General features: G+C 38.4%; 1 protein-coding gene across 1 annotated transcript in view; it reads left to right on the top strand.

Moving 5' to 3' along the window:
- The first annotated feature begins 6,311 nt into the window (after positions 1-6,311).
- The window catches only part of KLF12 (KLF transcription factor 12), a 618,595-nt gene continuing 600,839 nt past the window's right edge, over positions 6,312-24,067 (top strand). Inside the window, exon 1 of the mRNA XM_055360484.2 lies at positions 6,312-6,361. The gene's annotated coding sequence lies outside the window, so the exon portion shown is untranslated. The remainder of the gene's footprint in view (positions 6,362-24,067) is intronic.

Genomic DNA, 24,067 nt, shown 5'->3' with positions numbered 1-24,067 from the left:
GAAAGAAGAATGAAATTAATGATGTTTAGAAAATGGTTTTACTTTTCAATAAAAATAAATTTTGCAGCAATGGGTAAAATATTTAAGCTGGGTTTTTTAAAAAACTAATTCATCAGTCCTAGGGTTGTTTCCTTACTTATACTCCAGATTCAGAATGTTAACTGAAATTGTAGAGAACTCCTAATTCTCTGTCATTGATTTAAAATCTGTCTTGTTTCATTTTTCCATTTAACAGAACCTTGGTGTATTAGTCAGGGTTCTCTAGAGAAACAGAATAGAATTTGTATATAGTATATAGAAAATGATTTATTTCAAGAAATTGGCTCACATAATTACAGAGGCTGGCAAGTCTAAGATCTACAGGGTGGACCAGCAGGCTGGAGACTGAGTAGGAGGCAACGTAGCCATTCAAGTTCAAAGGCCGTCTGCTAGAAGAGTTCCCCCTTCTTCCAGGAAAGGAACTGATTCTACTCTCTATATTCTGGAGGGTAATCTGCTTCCCTCAAAGACTAGTAATTTAAATGTTAATCTCATTAAAACATACATTCACAGAAACATCTAGAATAATATTTGACCAAATGTCCGGGTACCGCCGTTGACTACCGAAATGGATACATAAAATTGACCATCACATTTGGTAATCCAGATACCTACTGGAAGTGATATTACACTTTTTATTTTATTCTGCTTTCCAACCTCTTTCTTTCAAAGCTCTTAAAATCATTAACCTTATTGGCCTAGAGGAAAAGTTTGTGCTTAGAAATTGCCATAAATGGCATGCCTCAGAAATCATCTTTGAACTGTGCAATTTCAGTTACAGTTGGCACCAAGAAACACTAGTTTTTAATGTCTTGTGAGTGTTTTAGAATTTTCTTAACCAAGTTGCCTAGAATCTAGTAAAAATATTTTTGGAGACTCTTATTTTTACATCACATCCTCTATCTCTGAGGCATCTCTGAAATGGTGTGCAGTCTTCGGGTTTTTTGTTTATTTCTTTAAGGATCCTTTAGCATTTGCTAAATTTCAAACTTCTTTTTATTTTTATGTAAGTAAATTGTATTATTTCATTTTTATACAGGTGATGCTTCTAAAACCTCAATTTTTTCTCACTTAATAAAACAGATTATTTTGGTGTATTTGTAATAACTCTTATTCCAACGGTTTCTAATCATCTTTGAATTTTGACAATAATTACATGTGATTAACAAATGCATTCCATTGTTTTTTCATCTATGATATGTGTGAATTAAGTCCAGTATAATTAATCTTGTTTTGAGAGCTTTCACAATAACTTTTATTAGGTTGGTGCAAAAGTAATCATGGTTTTTGCAATTAAAATTAATGGCAAAAACTGCAATTACTTTTACACCAACCGAATATACCCAGACACACTCATATACCAAAGCAGTCCTCAGAATTTACTGTGTTGAGTGCTAGCCATACTGTAGCCTTGGTAGTATCCTCTGTATTCAAGAATTACAACTGTATAAGAGTTGGCTCCCTGGAAATCCCTAGAATTCTTAGAAAGCAAAGGTTATGGGCATATATAAGTTTAAAGTGAGAAGATATTATCCATACCAAATCTCTCATCTTCAAATGAGCAGACTGAACCCTGATGATATGGTTTGACTGTGTCCTCACCCAAATCTCATCTTCAATTGTAATCCCCAGGTGCTGAGGGAGAGACCTGGTAGAAGCTGTTTAGATCATGAGGGGTGGTTCCCCTTATGCTTTTCTCATGATAGTGAGTCCACTCTCACGAGATCTGATGGTTTTATAAGTGTTTGGTAGTTCTTCTCTTGCATGTTTGCTTGCTCCTTCTCCCTCCTGACACCACATGAAGGAGGTCCGTGCTTCCCCTTTGCTTTCCACCATGATTGTAAGTTTCCTGAGGTCTCCCCAGCCATGCAGAACTGTGAGTCAATTAAATCTCTTTCCTTTATAAATTACCCAGTCTCAGGCAATGTGAGAATGGACTAATACACCTGAGAAGTAAAGAAACATGGCCGAGGTATAGGTTCATAAGACCAGGACCCAGTGATTTGGGTAGCCTTCCTTGCTCTGTTTCTGAGTTGAAGACTGGCAAGTTAGTTAATTAGGTGGCACTACAGCCTTTTTACTTTAAAATGACAGTTTTGTACCTCTTAGGGAAGATGTGTATAATGAGTCAACTTTAAAACAATTTCACTTACCTAGAAAATAAAAATAATTCAATATGTGCCAGTGTGAAAAGTAGGAAAATGGTAGCTAAACTCTTTCCTGCCAGTGTTTTGCTAATCTTTTGCTAATTATGCATTATTCTTGAGCCTCAGTTTCCTCTTTAGAGAAATCAAGACTGATAAGTAATACCTGATTAGTTTTTTCTGGCATTTACCCACTAAGAATGTAATGGCAATATAAATACATAAAAACACAAGCTGAGTATCTGGTAACCATTTTCAGAATTTGATCATCCCATATAGAAAGTTAGAAGATACTATGTGAAAAAATAGACTATCTTGTGTGAATTTCTGTACAATTTTTATTTTAGACTATTTCATATAAATTTCTATGCCAATTAGATTTACTTTCAAACAAGCTTCTCCAGTGACAAAAAAAAGTGATCATGATATATATATATATTATATATATATATGGATATATTATATATTATATGGATACATACACACATGCATTACATATACAGGAAGACTCTTCAACTTGATCTATAAATATGACAATATTTTCCATGTAAAATGTTTTAGTTGATCTCCAAGTTATATACACAAATATTTTGCATGTTTTATAGGTACATATGATAACTATACTACTAGTAGTGGTCATCATTATTCTACTGGGCTCATTTGGCAAAAATAGTACAAACCTCACCAGAACATGATTTAAAAAATTCAATTTTAAGTGTGGGGTCAATTATTGTGAGAGTAGCAGTTGTTAGCCTCAGCTCCAGTGAGCTTCATCTGCTCTTTATTTCAGTAACTCACTCCCCTATCCACATTCTGCCTAGGTGTTATGTACTGAATTGTGTCTTCTCAAAATATCTATGTTGAAGTCAATGGGTAACCACTGGTTTACACAATGTGACTGTATTTGGAGATAGGGACTTTAAAGAGGTACTTAAAGTTAAATGAGATTATAAGACTGGGGCCCTTATCCAATATGACTGATGTCCTTGTTTGAGGACGAAGAGATGCCAAGGATGTGCACACACAGAAGAAAGGCCATGTGAGGGCACAGTGAGAGGGCAGCCATTTGCAAGCCAAGAAAGGAGGCTTTGGGAGAAATCAACTCTGCTAGCCTCTGGATCTTGGACTTGCAGCCCCCAGAGCTGTGAGAAAATAAATTTCTGTCCTGGAAGCCACCAGTCTGTGGTGTTTTGTTATGACAGCCCTGGCTGACTAATACGCTGGATATGATCTTTAATATCATGAGTTCAAACTCTTCTTTTACCTTGACAGCTTGTCCTTCCAGCTCACCACTTTTAACTCCCAACACCCTACTCGTTAATAACATATCTTCTCTGTTTTCTTTTAGAGGCCCTCTACTCCAGCTGCTCCTTCAATGTTAGTGTTTCCAGGCTTGCAACTCAAGCTCATTCTCTTCACATTATATACTCTCTCATTGGGTGATCTCATCCACATTCATGGCCCCAAAAACAATGCATCTGCTAATGTCTACCAAATGTACTGCCCCATCTCTGATCCTTGATTTCTTTTCTGAGCTCTAGACGCTAATATAATTGACATTTTTATCTAGATACTCCAATAGCATAAAAATGGAACTTTACCAATTAGCATGCATCCATGAAGCTTTTTTCTTCAATGAATGAACACCCCTCCATCTGTTTGTTAGGACTAAAAAACAACTTACAAATTATCCTACCTAGATACTTCCAGTTTATTTCCCTCTCTTGTTTTCTTTCTCTTTCTCTCTCTTACACACACACACACACACACACACACACACACTGTTGAGTCTATAGTCTGTTTCATTCCATCTCCAGTTACTTTCTCTAAATATCACTATTCTTCTCCATGCCCCAAGAGGCTAACTTCTATTTACTGCAACACCCAGATTTTCTTCTCAGTGGCTACCCATTGGATTCAGTGTCTGATAACAGACCTTGCCCAATAACAACTCCCTACTGATGTGGCTCCTTGGGTGCCTCACCTTCCATTGTTGATTCCCTTAACCCCATCCACACCTGTGAAAATGGTTTTTTCGGTAAACTCTCTACCATTATGCTTTTTGAAAGTGCCATCTGTTTCCTGCCAAGGTTCAACTGAAATACATATAAGCTAACCGGGATCTCTGGTTCCAGTCCATTCCTATGCATTCCAGGCTACTGCTAGACTAATACAGCTTAGCTACAAATCTGATTATAGTTCCTCAATGACCTAAAATAGTTTCAAGTTAAAGTCCATATCCTTTAGCTTAGCTCACAATGGCCTCCATGATGTGTTCATATCTATTGATCTAGCTTTATCTTCCATACCACTCTTTCTTTCCATAAACAGAACACTATTTTCTCTTTCTCAAACAAACCATGCCTTCATTCCTCCTTGCCTTTACATTCTGTTTTCCTTTTACAGAATTCTTTACTCCCTCTCTTCAGCTAGTTAACCCTATGTCTTCAAAATTCAGCTCAAATGCCCCACTTCTTGGCTCTTCCAGTCTCAGTTAGAGGCCCATCAATGTATATATACCTATCATATTTTTATCAGACTTTAATAGTCATTGTGGAATATTATTTTTCTCCCTCCTCATATGAAACATCTTGAGGGCAAGGGATGATCTTCTTTTACTCTGTAAATCCTAGCTACAAAACAGAGAGATTGTGACTGGTTTATCCCTTCCTTCCTCTCAGTGGAGAAAAAATAAGAAAGAGTTCTCTCTTCTTTTTCTCTCCCTTTCTCCTCGTCACTATTAGAAATGTTCCTAAATATCTCAAGACCGTAATCTAGGCCCTTGAATCCTCAGTATTACTCTACACAGTAAAAAAAAAGGATGACTAGCTATTCTTGGACACCAGAGGTCTAAGGAACAATAGTAGAAAGATGTTCCTAACAATAGAAGAAAGGTAACAGGCTCAGCAGCCACTCCTTCTCTTGCAATAGGTAGATTAGCCTCCTCCAAGGCACGTGGCTGAGAACCCATGGCTGAGAAGGGTCTGAGAGGAATAAGAGAGTGTTTACAGCACAGCTGAGTAGCCTAGACATGCACTAGAAACATAGTTCTCAGTTCCTAGCCTTGAGGATTTTTTAGGGTATTTGTGTATGTATTTGCTTATCTTTTAGAGACTAGACAGTCAATTTCTTAGGAGAGAGAGGGTATGAGATACTTTAAAAAGCCACTAATTCAGTCACTCTTGTCATCATTCTGCTCCTCTGTACTCCTAAATTTGAGAGAGACAGAACCAGAGATAAAGAAAGTCACACAGAGAGTGAGCGAGAGAGAAATTAACATTCGATAATAATGTGACACTGTTGTCATTTCTTGAATGATGAATCTAATTGTCCAAATGTTCTACTTTTATAACAAGAGCATTTTCCCTACATCAAATGCTTCCCCCTCAGGCAGGAGAGACTGGTGCAGCAGTGGTGCAGTATCTAGCCATTGTCCTATCACTTTCACTCAGTCACTTAAAGCTCCTCACACTCTCAAATTACACACATGGTTTTGGTTTGTAAATCACCATGGTAATAAGCACGACATAAATAACTCATAGAGTTCAAAAGAAAATAAAACTAACAATGACGATGAATAATTAGGAAGTAAGGACTTTGTGCACTAGTTCCAATTAAATTGCTCAAAATAAATAAACACACTTGTGCTTTCTCAAATCTGTGGGTGCTAGTCCTCTTTGCCTAGAGAGAATAAAGACAAAATAAATAATACAAAAACGGATGTATTGATTCAAATATAGTTTTAAAAATAAGAAAGATGGTCTGAAGAGTAAGAAGGGAAATAGCCATTCACAGAGTGATACTCTGCACCCTCAAGAAAAATGAGCCAAATGAAAAACAAGGCTTTTAAAACCAATAGTTTTAAGACAATAATTTCCCAACAGGTTAGAGTTAAATACAAAACTAGTGACTAAAGTGGAGATAAATATGCATAAGAAATGGTTAACAATGTTTTGTCAGCTCAGCCATGACAACATGAATGTAGGAAAAGTCTTTCTTTCAATATTTTGGCCATAGCCTGATAAAGAACCAACAGGGGTTTTCACACAGCACCTTAAAAGCCTGTCTTATCCTTGGGGTTTCTGCAGCCAATGAAAGTTTGTCACGATGATGTAATGCTCCTGAGTTGTGTTTCAGCACCGACTATGTGGTCACCGGGTATCATGCCTGAGAGCTAGGTAAGTTTTTGGATCAAATCTTTCTTTCCAGCCTGTTCCCCTGCTTAAACTAATTTCAGCAGAGAGATCATTTGTTTCTAGTCTATTTTACTATCTCTGAACAATTTTTTAATGTGGGCTGGGTTATTATAGAACTGTAGAGACAGCTGGTAAACAAAATGATGGGATCTTAGAGTCAATTTTCCTCTGTTATTAGTGTGAAGGCTTTTACTCCCCAGCAATTTATCATCACTTCAGAGGAAAAGAGCAGCAAATAGTGTTATGTTTTATTTGTTAAGGGAGCTCTAATCATTTGACAAACAAGTTTTACTAGAGAGATATTTTCGGGGAGACGAAAAATATTTCTTTTTAAAGATTGACACTGAATTTTACTGATATCATTAAGTGACCCCCACTGAACTGTAAGCAGTGGAATAAGTTTCAATGTTTTTTATAAATAGAGAATATGTAATTCCTGCCCTCACAGATTTTAAACCTAAAAAAAAAGAGAGAATAAGACAGTACACTAATTTTTTTTCCAATTTTTATTTAAGTTAAAAACAATTTTAAAAGGGAAAAAACAACTAAATATGTAGTGACCCTCTGTGGCCTGACAGTTATATGAAGTTAAATGAAGAAAAGTTAGATATCAGTAAATAAGCCAGTTTCAGTACCTGGCTGTACAGATGTTTTCCTAAACAACTTTTTAAAATGTAGAGCATTTAAAAATTTTGGATTAGGTAACCAGCAAAAGCAACGGAAATGTAGCACTTTACTTTTTCTCTATGGTACCCTCTGCAGATGTGGAGGTTTTAAAGAACTGTTATTGATATCCGTCAAGCTGTGGATTTCTAGCAACATGAAGTACAGAAAACAATTATCCAGATAATTCAAGATTTATGGGGGAAAATACCCTCAAAATTGTTACTGGGGAAAAGAGAATGAGTGGGGAGAAGGGAGGAGGTTAATTATGCATTACCAGCTACACTGATTGAACTACCCAGATGGTTACCATCTTTCACCTTAACTCTGACTGTATAGACACAGATTCTGAGAAAGCCATCTTAAATAAGAGTGTGGAAGAATTATCCTTGGCAATGCAGAATGACAGAAAATGTCTTGTAGAGTTTCTAATAAGAAAAATATTTTTTCTTGTCTTGTAGAACTTGATGTCTGATAGGTCCTAATGCATGTATTCTTTTATCAAAAACTTCACAGCTCTCTAACTTGCAAGCTCCTTTTCTCTACCCTCAGCTGAGTTTATCAATTACACTTCACTTTCTCCTATATCTTCTTTCATTTTACCCTCCAATGAACTGGGCCATCTCCCTACCATACCATCTAAGTAATAAATACGTACTTCACCCCTTACATGAAATTATCGTCCTTTCTTTGTTCCACAGTTAATTCATTTTTCTCTCAAATTAATAACTGCAATGACAAATAGCTTATATTTTTTAAATTTTAAGTTAAAAATATATTAGTCAGCATAATATAAACATAACTCATTTTCCATTTTTACCCACAAATTTTCATGTCATTGCTTTGGTGCTGTAATTGATACTGACATGAGATTTAAGAGATAAAACTCCACATTTCAATAGCATCCTATGCTTTGCTTTCTACATCTTAAGTTCTGAAGAGGGAGGTAACACGGTTACAAGAAGGGCCGCAAAGTACTGCTCTAGAATTGAGTGAATGAGTGAGCAACGCTTCAGAGTGACTGATGAAGAGAAAAAAAATTTCCACAAAAAGAAAAACAGTATGGATAAGGTGGAGTACAGTGCAAATGATGTGAAATTATCTGGTTTCTGATACAGAATTTTTGGATGTGAGCCCTTGGTCAAGGCTGAAAGCCTGTGCCTTTATCACAGAGCTGCAGGCAGTGTACTCACTAGGCTTGGGTTCCGAAAAACCACAGCATCCAGCTAGAGACGGAAAGGGATCAGCATGGAGTTATGCACCCTCATTAGTCTGCAGAGTGGGCCCTCGGAAAGGCCTAGGAGGAATCTGCTTGGGGTTCTGCTTGACCTAGGAAACCTCTTTGATTCTCACTCTGAGATGCAACTGTGCCGCACAAGTCAGGATTTTTTAAAACAATGTTTTAAAGGGAACATATTGCTTAAGAAAAGTCCTTAGAGCATGATCTGAGCACTGACATGGACAAATAATGCACCCTTCTGATAAATCCTGATGACAGAGTGGGCCTCGGAAAAGACAATTCAAGGTAGAGCTCCAATTCCAGCATTTCTGAAACCAGGAGGATATATCTGAAAGACTACCTAGAGGATTTGTGCGTTGACAAAGTCTGGTAACGCAGAGAATAAGTTATTGGTTGGTGAAAATCTATTATAGAACTCTACTGTATACCACAAAAGAGGTGTTCAGTAAAAGTCATTCCATTTTAAGGACAATCTCTTTTTAAATATTTCACTTTCCATTTCATCAAAAAAAGTATATTTTCATCAATAGCATCTTTTATAAACAGAAATGGTCTGAGTTCATTTAGTTCTTTACCCTACCCATTTATATGATGGAGAGGAAGGCCCACTGGGGTCGCTACTAGAAAGAAAGAATGACAGGTATCCAAAGAAAACAGAAGTTAGCTATGCCCTCCAAGGTGAATACTGGGAATAGTGTACTCCCAAGATACATAGAAAATGTGGATGTGAAAGCATATGGGAATAGGAAAGACAGGAATTCAATAGTCACACTCGATTATAACTCCACAGTGAAGGTTCTTGGGGCAACTGCCATGTGCCAAGCATGAGATAAGATGCAGACGACACAAGAAGAAAAAGGCACCATTTCTATACTCAAAGAGCTTTCAGTTCTCCTTAAATCAAGTCTTGAAGAATAGGCTAGATATTGGTCAAGTGCAGGAAGAAAGTATGGTTAAAGGAAGAATGACCATACATCTAGTTTGCCAAAGATGGTCCCAGTTTATGCCTCTTGTCCTGGTATAACAATCAATACCACTTGGGTTCATTTTCAAAAGTGTCCTGGCTTGGCCTTTACAAATAGGGAACGACTGAAAGGTTTAAAAATGAGTTTAAAAAAATGAGTTAAAGGAGGAAGACTGTTAATTCAGGCAAGAAAATTAGGAGGCCCTGACCCAAGGCATGGATCATGGTGACAGAGAAGAGCACACAGCACTCATTTCCCCTTTTCTTTTGGAAGCAGCACCCCCCACCTCCTTTGGCAGAATTTCTCCTCTCCTTTTAGAAGGTGTCCCTGTGAATCAGAAGGCTGAGGGCTCCCTGCTTTCTCCAAGCCAAGCAGTCACATTGGACATGTGAGCAATGGGACACTCTCTCCTGGAATTTTGTCCCTTGAGCGGAATGATGAGACAAGTGGGAGGGAAACTTGGCGATGATTCAGTCTAGCAGTGGGGACTGACAATCCCAACAAGCAGTTTCTCCAATGGAAAATGCCATAACACCACGGCCCCTGTCATCTCCGAGTCAGTTTCTTCAGTCTTCCTTTTATTCTGTAAGTTTCCTCATGGCCCTCCAATAAATATTCCTTTAGTTTAGTTTGGTTACAGCTTCTCACAACCAGAGAACCTACACTGATAACTGTAATTGCCAATATGCAGTATCTACATATGGAGGAGACAAACTAAGAACAAGTGAGGTGACATGCTAACCAACACTGTCTTTTTCACTCTGTATCTTATCCATTATTTTTGTAAGTGAAGTTCACACCATCATCTCCCTCTATCACTTTAATATAGTTTTTAAAATGCTGTTTCTGCTGCATTACTTATTTTCCAATCATCACGTATGACTATATACATAGAAATGGGGTTTGCTTTGTGAAAAGATAATTGTTGGTATAGAACTTGGAGGTCCTGCTTCTGCCCCTGAAAGTTCAATAGCCTAGGATTTCTGTTTTCTTGCTTCTTACGATGGCCCCAGTGCTACCCAGGGGCTGCAAAAACAAAAAGCTAAGATTTCATTTAAACCAAACCAAACCAAACCAAAAACATCCTTCACAGATAGATCTTTTCCTGGAGGTTATTTGTCATTGAAATGAATGTCCTTGGGTGATCAGAAGTAAGTTTTTATTGTGGTATTATTCTCCTTTAAACCCTTCAAGGCATGGAGCTCTGCCTCTGCAGTTGTAACACGGGAGAGCGTGCTGGGCGGTCATTTAACACGGGCAGCTCAGGTAGGGGGAACAAATGAAAATTGGGGCGGGCAAGAATACTGCGATTGGTTGGATTCCAATGCAGCGTACACTCTAACGCCCTGAAATATGGGATGCAGGAGTCTCCACAGATGCTCCCTGCTGCAGTTCTTGAAAGGCAGGAACAAATTTAAACTGGGTTTTGTGAAAACAAATGACATCATTCCTGCATACTCTGAAAAGCTGCAGCCCCAATGGAACATTTTCTCGTTTTCCCCTTTGCTCTTCTGTGTCTGACTGCAGGGCTTCAGGATTTTATGCTGCACGTTTAACTGGCTAGATTTTGCAGGGAATAACCTTTCATCACTTGCCTCTAAAAATAATAAAACTCACGAAGAAAATATAGAGGCCTGTAAAAGTTCATTTAAAATCACATTTAATCTCCATGTGGCTCTTATCTGAAGATATGACAGCACATGGGAAGAATTCTAGTGATTTGAAAGAAACAATAACAAAACACTGTATTGGGGACTGTCATCATGGAAATTATGGCCCTGACTTATTTTGGGTGGACTTTATTGTACAGTGTTCAGTGCTGGTGATTAGGAGAACTAGGATTTCCATTTAGGGATTTTTCTGGGTTCACATTGTTAACTGCAAAAGTAATCAGGGATCTGGTACATTTAAGACGGTCAGCTAAGGGCCATATTGAAATACTGTTCTAGATGTACTGTTCCTCATTGCAGATGTCTACAAAAATAAAATAAAATAAAAGGTAGGTGAGTCAGAAAGTTTTTTAAAACAGCGAGTTAGCTGATTTTCAGAACATGGCTTAAGAAGCTAAGGCACTTAGAAATATAATAGTGAATCTTCAGCATACCAAAACCTGATGGAAATTTTCTCATGAAGATAATATTTGCTTAATCATTGTCCTAAGCCAAAGGATGTCCCAGGAAGTTCTCTATTTGTCAATGTCAGTCTGTAAGAGCAACTGCTTGACTAAGTACTGTGAGAGTCCTCCAAGACTCAAAGCCTACCTTGTTTTCTCAATCTCATCCCAGGAACCCAGGCCTAACTGTTGACTTCCCTTAAATCAGCTTCCAGAGATAATTCTGAAAACTACTTATCTTTATTGCAAATGATTATTAAAATCTTTACAATTCAAATTTCCTCAATATTACTATCAGATGGCAAACAGAAAATTAATCTCAAACTGCAAGGATGAATTTTATATAGAAAGCTATACGCGATGACTTCTAGACTAAGCCCTGGGCATGACATCTTTTACTCCCCAAACTTGCAGTGATCTATTTAGGAAGCAGGGGCAAGGTGATAGTTGTCTCTCTCATTGAAATGAAACCAGCCCGGAGACAGATGTAAAGAGAAATGAAGAAACAAGTCCATCCACCCACCCCTACCACACCTTCTTTGAACATGAATTTTACAGCTTTGTCCTTGATTCTTGCTTCTATATAATCTCTTTGACCTTCAAACCTTAGAGGTCATCTTTAACAACCCCATTCTTGTTCATGTTATTATGAATTAAACAATGGCTACTGTGTAGAACCAAAGAAAGAAATATGCCAGCAATCAAGAACAATCTCTAAAACAAATAGAGAGAGATGTTTGAGTCAGGAAGCCAATAGACTATTTGATTAAATAAACACTTTTTTTATTATCAAGGATGACAGCATTTTTTATTGCCCTCTTCTTGAAATTCCCCTCTCATTCTAAAAGAAAATTTTAAAATATATTTTCTGCGTAAGTTCCTCTATTCAATTATCTGAAATTTTTTAAAGATGCCCAATTAGCTTGTCTCATGGGATAAAAGGTGATTTCCCCTTTTTACAATGGTTTTTTTTTTTTCCATTAGGGATACTTTTTACATGCAGGGAGTCTGCTTTCTACGTCCCAGGCTGGGAAAAAGAGAAGTGAAAACTTTTCAGCATTTCTCTACTTCTTTCTGAACTTCTAGAAGGCTCTCCTCTTCCTCTTTCTTATTTTGTCTTTCTTTCTCCTTTCCTGAACTGCTGGCACTGAAGAAACAGAGCTAGAGGCTTGGGGATGCAGTGGCTGCTTGGGCCCTCCATTGGCCCAAATAATACTTGAGACTTAAAAAAGGAGAAGAAGAAATAGAAAATAGGAACACTACTTGAAAATTTTTTAGTTCTGCTTCCTCTGCTTTAAATTCACTCCCTGGCATGCCCATGCTGCAAGTTTTTCATCAAAACTCTCTATGGCAATTCTTCAAAAAATATGTCTTACTAGCCCTTAATGCTAGGAAAGTTTATAAAAAGGGGGGAAAGTATCAAGAGATGTAAAGAAACCTGAATTCCATTTGCTTCTGTTGATCATTGCTGTGTAACCTAAGTCAGGTTGATATTACTTGAAAAACAGTGGAAAATCTACAATTAATGAAATCTGCCCCAAATTTGATAGAAAATATTGCCACAAAACTGACAAAATTGTGTATATCCACTCCAATTTATGAAGTAAGCAAATAAAAAGATATTGTGAAAGCGTATATAGGGTGAAAGGACAGAAAGTCACCAACAAAGCTTGAGCCAGGTCACATTGCTCTTCCACTCAGAATTTCCCAGTGGCTTCCTGTCTCTCAGAGAATGTCCAGTGCTCTTGCAGAGGTCTGCATTTCTTTCTGTACTCTACTCCACCTTCCCGTCAGACCTCCACTTCTCCCCACTCTTTCTCATTCACTCAATTCCAGACATACTAAACATCCTGCTATTTATTGAACTGCCCAAAACATGTGTCAGCCTCAGGGCCTTTGCATAAACCAATTCCCATACCTGGAACAGTGTTCCTGCAGATGGGCCTATGTGGGCACCCACATTTCCTTCAGATCTTGAATTTCTGTCTGCCATGGTCCTACTTACCCTTTGCATTGGTTTTTCTTTCCTTGCTGAGAATTCTGCTCTTTGAGGTTGCTCTAACCGTAATCTTTGGACAAATATAGTAGACTGAGGGCCCTCATGGAATTGAATTCTCACAATGCTGTTTGAGCACAGGAGGCCCTGGTTTCAATTAGTCATGTAAAATGTGTGCTTCAAAACAAGCCAACTTCTTCCCTTCCTTAACAGTAATATATTAAGAAGCAGGAATATGCTAAATACAGAGCTAAATGTTAATCTATTTTTCCCATGTTTCCGTGTTTTTAATGCTTCTTTATTCTTAGGCATAAAACTCTTTTTATAGTGCTCTAAATTTCTAAAGAATTTAAGACATTATACTTCTCCAGCCTCTATAACTTCAAAATCTACCACTTGCTGATAAAACCCTGCCATTTTAGCCTCTCTTCTTTTTTCCTACTCCTAACTCCCATATGGGTCTGAAATCTGTATATTAATATAAACACTACTGCTCAATAGAACTTTCTGCAACGATGGAGGCATTCTGTATCTGCCCTGTTCAATACAGAAATCGCTAGGCACATGTGGCTATGGAGCATTTGAAACGCAGAACAACTTTTTAATTTCTAGAAGGGCATCTTTAATGAAGCTAAAGTTCACCTACCAAACATGGGAACAGCAGATGACACCTGCCCAATTTCACAGTCTACTTCTATATCCATCTGCAACCCCATGTTCCTTTCTTCTCCCTGACACACAATTTATTACTTACCCAATGTCTTTCAGGCAAATTCCTCTGAAAAGTATTTAAATGCCATAAAACTACTTTGACAGCCAACTCTCAGGCATCTGTAGTGACAGAGGATGTATGTTTATCAACAATATAATAAAACCAGAACTTCACATTAACTTTGGGTTTAGAATCTCCTACATTGACTCTGCTACGAGAATAGCAGAATATATTTCATTTCATTTCTCTTGACCACACTGTACAGGCGATTGTAGACCTTGATTTCCAGTTAGAACGATTCAGAAGAGAAAGAGTCAATGAAATAGAGACATTCATAACCTGATTTCTGAAACATCACAAATGTTTGATTACATAAAATATAAATTCTCCCATTTTCCTCAATGAATTCTTATTACCTGTGATAATTTGACATTACATAAAAATTAACAGTGTTCTTAGAAATACTGTGGAGAAAATACAAGATTTCAAGTTTGTCCAAAGGAACTCACTCAACATATGTTTAAGATGCTATACAGAATGTATTCGATTTTAAATTTTTCTTTCTTTATAATTATAGAAATCTCTGTATAACATGGGCCATACCAATGTTTTATTTATCTTTGCCTCTTTTTATTTTTAGGTAGGATTTTGTTTGTTACTCTCTTGACATTGTGTCTGCACAAAGTTGCTACAATGGTGCTACATCATTGAGTAAGATATTAGCTCCCAGCTAGACAAAATCTATCAAAAGCCCAGGGGGCAAAATACAGCTGCCCACAGTTCCACAGTACCTATAGAGACACTTCAAGCTTGTGCTTCCTATTTTGCAGATTACTGTTTTTGAGATACTTCCTGAACAAAGCAAATTGAACAAACAGTAACTACTATTCCAGGAGAGTCAGAATACACAGTGACATATTAAAGGTTCAGAGAAGTCCAGTAGAAAAGAAATCTGCTGGAATTTTTTAAACCCAGTGTTTCTTTATATATTTGGCCTTAAAACACTATTTTCTCACCTAACATCTCTTAATAGGCCCTGCAACTAGTGCTCCAGGGAATACACTGAGAAATCCTGTCTAGGCATTAAGCTATTCCAGGGATCAATTTCCTGTTTCTGAATAGTCTGGCATATTCCAGATCTCAATAGGTTCAATAAATGCAGAAACCCTATAGGCCCAACTGAATGTCTATGTCTAAGTTTGAGAGGTTTCCAAGAGGTTGATAAGATGAATGAATGACTTTCACTGTGTATTCCGAGAGTCCCCCCATGAGAACTTTTCTGGCAGTTTATAGTTGCTATGTTACCAAGAGGTTTCAAACATATTTGGGATCACAACTGCTCATCAAGCTACAAATTTGTCATTAATTGCAGATGCAATTAGCTATGCAATTACTCTCCAGATCTGTAGGCTCTTGTAGACAAGAGTTCCCTACTGAAAATACCTGGACAGTCTGTTACAAATAGCAGTTCCCAGGACAGGATAACACACAGCAATTTGCATGATTTACTTGGGGTTTAGCTTGATTTCTTTGAGACTAGAGGAATAAGCTCTCTTATGTGATTTGGTCAAGAAAATTATCTGTGTAAGGATCTCCTGTGCAAGTATTGTATGGTGAAAATGAAAAGTACCTTTGAAAGTCAAAAAGGCATCATTAAAATAGTTTTCTTTCAGGAATAAGATTGCTTCGTGACTTTTTCAAAACAAATAATGAGTGAAAATGAAAGGATTTATGAGGTGTCCAGATTTTAGAATTTTACAGTTCATTAGTTATGTTTTATCTACCTAATAACTATCTCCAAACACTCAAAGATGTGATTATTGCAGACAGTTCTCTTGCCTGCTCCACAAATTTTTCTCTAGTAAAGACACTAACCCACACTTTTCATCTATGTTTAAGATGAAACCAGGCTATGGCAGTAGATTGGATGAGATAGTACCATATAGAAGATAAACTTTGGAGTCAGAAAACATAGGTTCAAATCCCCACTCTAACAGTTAAAATTATGTAATTATGCAAGGCTACTTAACTTTTATGAATGTCAGTTTCTGAATCTGTGAAATAAGTATTATAGCACCTACAACAAAGAATAATCAAGGAATCGGGAAAGATTGTGGACACAAAGCATTTAAAACCAGCCCTGAAAATTAAAAAAAAAAAAATGCTACAAAAATGGGGATTAGGTCAGGCACAGTGGTTTATGCCTGTAATCCCAGCACTTTGGGAGGCTGAGGTGGGTGGATCACCCGAGCTCAGGAGTTCCAGACCTGGACAAAATGATGAAACCCCATCTCTGCTAAAAAATATTTTAAAAAAAATTTGGTTGGTCAGGGAGGCGCATGTCTATCGTCCCTGCTACTCAGGAGGCTGAGGTGGGAGGATCGTTTGAGCCTGGGAGGTGGAGGTTGCAGTGAACTGAGATCACGCCACTGTACTCCAGCCTGGGCGACAGAGTGAGACCCTGTCTCAAAATAAATAAGTAAATAAATTTTAAAAAGGAAAGAAAATGGAGATCAGTACTCTAAACCACTATTTTTAGTCCAGGAAAGCTTTCAGAATTATTTTTCTCTATATATCATTTCTAGAATATAATATTTGAGCATCCATTTCTTTAAATTACATATATTGATTCTATTATTTTATTAAACAAATGCTTGAATCATTAAGGATCGAAAAATAAGAGAAAGTCCGTTCCACTGAGGGGTCACAATCATGTTGGGGCAACTGCCATGAGCACAAATCATAACAGCACGCCACAACAGCACATTACAGCAAGTATATTTTGAAAGAGGCATAATCACAGTGGTTTGGGAGGACAAAAAGGAGTGGCAAATTCTGCCCAAGTACAAAGGCTCAGGCTCCTTAGGGAAGAGAGCAAATCCAAGGGGATTTTCTGGGTTGGAGGAGAGAAGGAAGAGTATTTCCACAGATATATTGGGAAAGGAGATGTTCAGTGGGGCTGGAGAATGCGTATGTGTGGTTTATAGGGAGTGGAGGCAGGACAAGAAGAAAGAGGTTCAAAAGAAAGAGGTTAGAAAAGCAAAACTTGGTCAGGCTGGAAAGGAAAGGAGGAGGGAGGAGTAATTAAGTTATGAAACATCTACTATGGCCATCATACACTAGATGCTTTTACCTACAGTCCTCCATCTAAATCATGACAACTCTACCAGATAAGCAGTAGTATCTCCATTTTGCAGATGAGGAAAGTGTGCCTGTCTGAAGTTAAGCAATTTGCCCAATGTTACATAAAAGGAAATTGAAGGAGTCTGTATTCCAGCCCAATTTTGTCAGGGGACAGAGCCTATGCCAACCTCTATTTTAAGCAAGGGGAGCCAGCAGGGGCCTTTAATCAGGAAAGGAGCTCATCAAAACAATTTCTGAAAGAAAAATAAGGAGATAAAATATGAGATGATGGATTGGAGGGAGGTGCAGCTGGGGCTTGGGAGATAAATCGGAGGTTATTACTGCTTTGCAGTTGAAAAATGAGGAAGGCCTCAGCTGAGGCAGCGCCTGTGGGGATGGAGAAGAGAGAAACATTTCTTAGACTCAAAATGGCTTGGTTACCAACTGGATGTGAATACACCTCAGAACAAAATCTCTTAACACAGTTACAAGAGAATGCATGTGGAAGAGGCCGGGCACAGTGGTTCACGCCTGTAATCTCATCACTTTGGGAGGCCGAGGCGGGTGGATCACAAGGTCAGCAGATCGAGACCATGGTGGCCAACATGGTGAAACCCCGTCTCTACTAAAAATACAAAAATTAGCCAGGCATGGTGGCGCGTACCTGTAATCCCAGCTACTCAGGAGACTGAGGCAGGAGAATCACTTGAACCCGGGGGGCAGAGGTTGCAGTGAGCCGAGATCGCACCACCGCACTCCAGCCGGGTCTAAAAAAAAAAGAATAGTAAACGACCTCCTTAAAAATTCTCTTATTAATTTGGGGGATTAGAAAACCAAACATGTGACATTATGTCATCTAAACCAGTGCTTCACTTAACGGGTCCGATGTACATGATTTGGATGATGGGTGCCTAAAAGCCCTGACTTCCCTACTACATAATCGGTGCATGTAACAAAATTGCACTTGTACCCAATAAAGTCATACAAATAAAAATAAAAATAAACTCCTGCTACTTACTCAAAGTGTGGTTCACAGACCAGCACATGGCTTCACCTAGAAGTTTTTGGCAATGCCAAATCTCATGCCCTACTCCCGGCATTCTGGAAAAATATGTATTATTTTAATAAGGTCCCTTTGATGGTTTAGTGATCGTAGATACTTTAAAGTTTAAGAAGCACTAATCTAAGACAACTAACATTGAGGGTAGTGGAGGAGTAAGAGGCGAGAGGAGATAGCCAATTTTCTTTAAAAATGGGCTGTACATTCAGAATTTCAATCATGACTCTATACACTTTTAAGAGCATTCTGGTGGTTAGCACTAATTTTATTTCATATTACGTTTACCATGTTCCGAAGTTTCTAGAAGAAGAAGCAGCCACACGTGCTGACATGGCCAATATATAAAAGGCAGATGCTCCTTCAAATGCAGTGTTTTATAAAAGACTGCCAAAATCCAAGCTATAACTGGATGATTAGGTGGCATTTGAACTGCTCGTTTGGAATGTCAGCAGGGATAATGCTTACGTAAGCCGGATGCCGTCTTATATTGTCCTTCAGTTACTGGGAAATAGAAATCCAGAAGAGAATCTATTTTATCATTACGATGGACTGAGAAAGAGAACAGAAAGATCTTAAAATATTCTGTGACACTTCCGTCAGTTCATTTCATACATATGCATATTAATATGTGTGTAGGTGTGTGTAATGTTGAGAATGTCTGGGATTCTTGAATTTACTATTATTTCCTGCATTTACTAATCTGATCTCCAATTCTCACTTTTTCAGTCCCTCGATTGTACCCAAAAATTCATGAGAATCACAGCCAACATGAACAGGTTTTGAGGGAGTTTGAAGGGGGGAAAAATGAGTAGACCTCAGAAAGGGTACACCAGCTAAAAATCTTCACCCAGGATTTTCCCTGGAATCTCTTCTGGCCCAGCTTCCCACATCTCATCTACCCTAAAGAGCACTGGCACCCTTTGGGTAAAGAATACTAAAACTGTGTATTCTCATTGTCTTAACATCTCATTCGTATAATGTGATGGGTAAAATGAAATATTTCCGCTTGGCTCAATAAGAAAATCTCATATATATTCTCAGCTTTGGTATGAGGCAGGGGTGTTCAGAGCCCCTTTCTGGCCATTGCACCTATGTGCCTGTTGTACCCCTATCCTAAAGAACTTAAGAGTTCCTATTGCTGTCTTCATCAATGCTCATTAACAATGATTTTTAGGAATCTGCTATTTCCAAGCACTTTTCTAGGCTCTGGGCTCAGAAGCAAACAAAGATGCTACTCACGTGGACCTGACATTCAAGAGAGCAAAACAGATAATAAACAAATTAAAGATACAACATAAAATCATGTCTAGTGGCAATGGAAAAGCATAACATGGTGTTATGGGAAAGAGAGTCATAGGGAAGCCATTTCAGCCAGGGTGTTAAGTCAGATTTCTCTTGTTAATATTTGAACTGAGACCTGAAGAAAGTGATGAAGGTACACTTGGGAGGGGAAGCATTCCAGGCAAGGGGAGCTGCAAAGTAAAGTCCTCCAGCCAAAACACACTAGGCTTATTTGGGAAGTTGCAAGAAGGTCAGTATGGCCTGGATAGAGTATAGGAGAAAAGGAGTGACAAGAAATGATCAGTAAGGAGACAGGTCATGTAGATTCTGGAAGGACCTTATGGACATAACAAAGTTAAAACCACAAACATACAAAAAAAAAGAAAAAGAAAAAGAAATCCTTTCATTTACTGAGATAGGCACTATGCTAATGAAACATATATACTTTATTCAGTCTCATTCTCACAATCTTCCCACCCCATACCTGGGTGTCATCATTATCCTTCAAGAGAACTGAAGTTTAGATAGATTAATTATAATGATCAAGGTTGCAAAGCTACTAATTGTTGGAGTTGGGATTTGAACTCAGGTCTGTCTGACACCAAAGGCCCTTGTACTCAACACCATGCTGTTACTAGAGAGAGAGCTCTTGAATCAAAACTCACATGCACTTTGTTGGTAGAAATACCAGGAAATTCAAGTACAGTGGATACAGCTCTAGGTCCTTCTAACTTTAATAGAATGGTAGTCTATTCTCTACTTTTTACTGCAATTAAACTTAACTTCGGTCTCATTTCCCATGCTCTTAACACAGTGAGCATCTCGTTGAATGTCCAATGTCTACAATAATATTGTAAGGCATTTATTTAAAGTATAAAATAATCAAATTTTACAACATCTAGCTAATCTGTGATCAGACTCTGCAAACAATAAGTTCTGATACACAGCTGAGAAGACATTTTGATTTCAAAAATAGTTGATATTAGCTACTGAATTTGAGGTATGTGTGCCCAAAATATCTGGTGCTTTCTACCTCTTCCTAATTTACATCATCTTTGCTGATTTGTGTGCCTGCTTTTCCAGATTTCTTTCACTAAGGTGTAGATACATATATGTATATCCAGTCAGGGAGGTCTATTCCATATATAGTCATCCTTTCTCATCTCATTCTCCTACACATGAACACTTTCTAGTCTTTTTCTGCCAGTTAAAATCCAGTTGCTCCTTTAATGCCCTGCCCTTCTCACTGGAGCATTTAATATACAGCCCTGCCTGTGGACTGGATTAACCTTCGCCATATATGTTCTGCTTCGCCAACTGACAATGAACAGACTGACCTTGTCGTCTATATCTCTGAGGATGTGACTTTGCCCAGAGAGCCATGCTTGGGGCCTCTCTTGCCACCACAGATGATGAGACTTTTGAGCTTCAGCTTAAGATCACTACCAACACTTCTTCCTGGCCTCCCAATCACACTTGCATCTCATGCTGACCAGAACATTTATTTGAATGTTTCAGTTAGTTGAATAATTCCTAACTCATGCACAACTGATTTATCTAACTGTCAGCTTCATTATAAGGTAGTGCAGTTTTCAAACCTATTTATAGGCATTTCCTCAGAAAAGCCCAGGAATCTGAGTGACCTGAAGCACACATTTAATGGCACAAAAACCTAACTGATTTAAAAATAAAACCCACTTAGGACAAAAATAAACCAGGTAGGTTTTCCTTCCTCCAATGCCCTGTATCCTACAAACTGGTAAATTTTAGATCTAGTTCTTTTTAAGAAAGCTCTGCTCACTGGGGCAAAAAATTGTTGTTGTAGAATAAGTGGAATAAGTTTGTTTTCAGTTAGGCCAGTGGGACAATATTCAGCTAAGCATACTCTTTCTAGAAACACTTCAGTGAAAGTTCTGTCCAAGTGTTTGTTTGTTCATTTATTTTAACAAAAAACAGACTTTTCCTATGTTGCGTTTGCTGTGCAAACGGAGCTAGCATCCAATGGCATGTAAGTCAGGTATAAATTATAAAGGTTTTTATATTTGTCTTCAGGACAACAATGTTTAAAATACTCTGCCTTCTCCAACAGTTTGTTGAAGTGCAGAAGCTGAAAAAATTCTGGGCTTGTAAAGAAACTGCAGTGCCTAAAACTCTCCAGAAGTACCCAGAATGACAGGGCTCTTAACCAATAATACGTGAGATTCACGGAACACATTGTCACTACTCAGCAAATAATAAGAGGCAGGTATAAGTATGACATCATTGAAATACAGTCTCATTGGCGGTTCCTCTGTGTGCTGGTTACTGCTCTATTTGTGGAAGCAGCAGCCTTATTCAAATTAACCTTTTCACGCAGAGGGGTGGAGGGAGGTAGTGAGTAATATGCGGCAGTCTTTTCCCTGAAGGTGATGTGCTCTCAAATTCGCTTTGCATTGCCTTTGAGCAGACAAAATAAAAATAAATTCAGCTGTGGCAGTGTTTCACAGGGATAATAGCTGCTGGAATTAGATCAGGTCAGTGGAAAGGAATGAAAAAGAATCTGTGGCTGAGTTCAAGCAAATTTCTGAATTTTATTCCTGCTTTTATTCTTTCCCCCTTATTATTTCTCCGTGTCTCATTCGTGGTCTCAACGGCTGCAGAGACTAAACTTGGTATCCCTCCAATCGGCCATTTGAGAGGGAAATTTCTTTGAATATTAATACCTCTAGCCCATGCTGTCTAGCAGACAGGTCAGATTAATGGATGGTTTTCTGGCATTGTACAAATACTCAGGAGTATGAAGCTGATGAGATAATTTAATCACATTTACTGTAGTCTGTGAGGAACTGTCATCCTGTATCCTGTTACTGTTATATAATATAGGGCCTCCAGCTACATCAAAGATACACGAGAGAGCCCACTCAAGTTTTTAACTCTTAGGATTTTGTTTTAACTTATGAGGGCTCCGATATAAGGTGGCTGTCCTTTAATGATATATCTCTTCCTTTCCCAGTTTAGTTTCTGGGACTTCACACAACTTTGCCTAAATAAAATGCTTTGGGTCTTTGGCCTTATTTTATTTTCTCTTTAAACTTCTGTTTCACTGTCTATTGTCATCTGTCAAAATCATTCTATATAGAAGCCATGTAAAATTTTGAATCCTGCTGTAGAGTATATTTGCCTTGGTCATTTCCTGTTTGGGGAATTTATTTACATTTTTTCCCTTCCCTTATTACCTATTACTTTCTACCTCAAAATTTCTCTACTTGTCAAAGACAAATAAAATGATGGAAATGACAAAAGAATACAGAATGTTCACTGTAAATCTGTCAACTCTGCCATAATATGGAGTTGGGCCGAAATGGCTGTATTTCAGGTAAGAAACAAGTTGCTGCCTGCATGTAGCTAAGCTCTCTCTGCTCCAAACTCAAGATTCCTTGTTCCACTATTGCATGTCCTTAAAGAGGTGTTAACCTCTGAGAGCTTAGAGCTTCCCTTACTACTCCACTGAGAGTATTAATAATCGTGTCACCACACATTAATGACGATGTCACCAGAACGACATGACATTCTCATTTAGTTACCATCCCATTCCATCTCTGTACTTGTATGGCTTCTCTAACTTAAAATTCCTTTTAACTGGCTGGACCAAAGGTAGTGAGTTATCTCAATTACAGTCAATTACAGATCGAACTCTTTGTTCTACCCTTTCCCCCTTCCTCACTACTGCACTTGACTAGTCTTAAAAAAAAAAATAGAAAAAATACATAAAAATTCCTTTAAGTTTATCTGGGTGTTGTAGCTGTTGTTAGGTTCTAAATAAAGCTATAAATATTCAGAAAATAGTAGCTTAGATGAGGATGGTTCGGGTACTACGTTTTCATCACTGCTATTCCTTAAGGTGAATAAATAATGCAAGAGAAGCTTGAATGCAGAGGAGTGCCAGGAAGCTTGTTGACCAGTGGGGAGCAGGTGCTGACTGGGGAGACTGGCAGAACAGAGGCAGGAAGGGTGAGGCTCTACTCCCCTAGTGCTGCATGACCGGCCCTGCCGCCACCCTGCCAGTTTTCAGCCAAGGATCACTGTTCAGCTCTTTTCTGGGTAGCTGCCAAAATCCCACCAACAAGGTGTCTAGAGCGGCTTTTAGCACAGCTCTCTGTATGCCGCTGAAACCCACCAGTCTAGGCTGCGGAGGCTTCCATTTCTTGACTCTGCACGGTTTTCTGCCTAATCCTAGCCCTTCCTTTGAAATCAGACTGTTTTCTGCCCTACCTTGGCAAACCACTCCCCACCCCGTTGAGAGGAGTGCAGAAGTTGCTGATTTGACCTGGAGCACCCCACATTTTCAGCTCATTCTGCCTGAATGCCGCATTGTTCCTGTGCTGAATGAAGTTTTGGAAAACGACTTTCAGATGTTAGAGAGTCCCACTCTGCTGCTGTTTTACCCCGTTACCTCGCTTGTCTGCCGTTTATAATCCCATAAAACTCATCGTCTGTGTTTGGCTCTGGACAAAAATGAAAAGACTCATAAAATAGCATCTTAGATGAGCTGGACT

The sequence above is a fragment of the Gorilla gorilla genome, chromosome 14, assembly GCF_029281585.2.
Source record: "Gorilla gorilla gorilla isolate KB3781 chromosome 14, NHGRI_mGorGor1-v2.1_pri, whole genome shotgun sequence".
Classification (NCBI taxonomy): Eukaryota; Metazoa; Chordata; class Mammalia; order Primates; family Hominidae; genus Gorilla; species Gorilla gorilla.
This window is presented reverse-complemented; position numbering and strand designations above follow the sequence as displayed.